The sequence below is a fragment of the Sphaerodactylus townsendi genome, linkage group LG06, assembly GCF_021028975.2.
Source record: "Sphaerodactylus townsendi isolate TG3544 linkage group LG06, MPM_Stown_v2.3, whole genome shotgun sequence".
Classification (NCBI taxonomy): Eukaryota; Metazoa; Chordata; class Lepidosauria; order Squamata; family Sphaerodactylidae; genus Sphaerodactylus; species Sphaerodactylus townsendi.
In genome coordinates, this window is record NC_059430.1 from 94596658 (window position 1) to 94597508 (window position 851).

Sequence of the window (851 nt, forward strand, 5' to 3'; positions counted from 1 at the left end):
CCCTTCCCAAACTCCGGCCCTTTCTGCACATGCAGAATAATGCACTTTCAATCCACTTCCACAATTGTTTGCAAGTGGATTTTGCTGTTCTGCACAGTAAAATCCAGCTGCAATGTGCATTGAAAGTGGATTGAAAGTGCATTATTCTGCATGTGCGGAAAGGGCCTCTGTTGTTCCCAGGCTCTGCCCTGCAGCAGGAGGAATATTCCCAGCCTGGAACTGGCAGTCTTGTGAATAACCCGAAAGTAGTCCTCCTTACACACATACTCTCTCCCTCCCCCCATTTGGCAACACTGTTTCCATTCCAATCTCACTGACCAGTTGCAGAAAGTAGAGTAGGGGGAAAGTTGATTAGGTCTGTAATATTAATGCAATGGTTTCAGTTCTTGCTATTCAACATCTATGTGAAACTGTTGGGAAAAGTTGTCCAGAGGCTGAATTAAGGTTCAGTGCAATACATAATTCTGTTTCTCCTTTGGCACCAAATGAACACCAATACACTGTAGCACAATCTGGAAAAGATGGAACTGCAGTTAGTATATTCCAATCACAGATTGAGGAGTCTGCAGTAAACAGGGACGCTTGGAAGGGATGCACTCTACTGCCTTCATTGAAATTCAAAATCTTTCACTGACGATGGCTGTCTCCTTTGTCTCTTGAGGGTATCCTCACATTAGGTCCACAACCCTTTCCGTTATTTCTATGACCATGCATTCGCAGTCAAATTGCTCAGTTTAACCAGTGCCTAAGGTTCACAAAAACGATGACTGGCAGATATAAATTGTGTCATATGGAGGCATTTCCAACAGTTATGGCTGTGATAACCACCTCATTTCAGGCAGAACTTATCC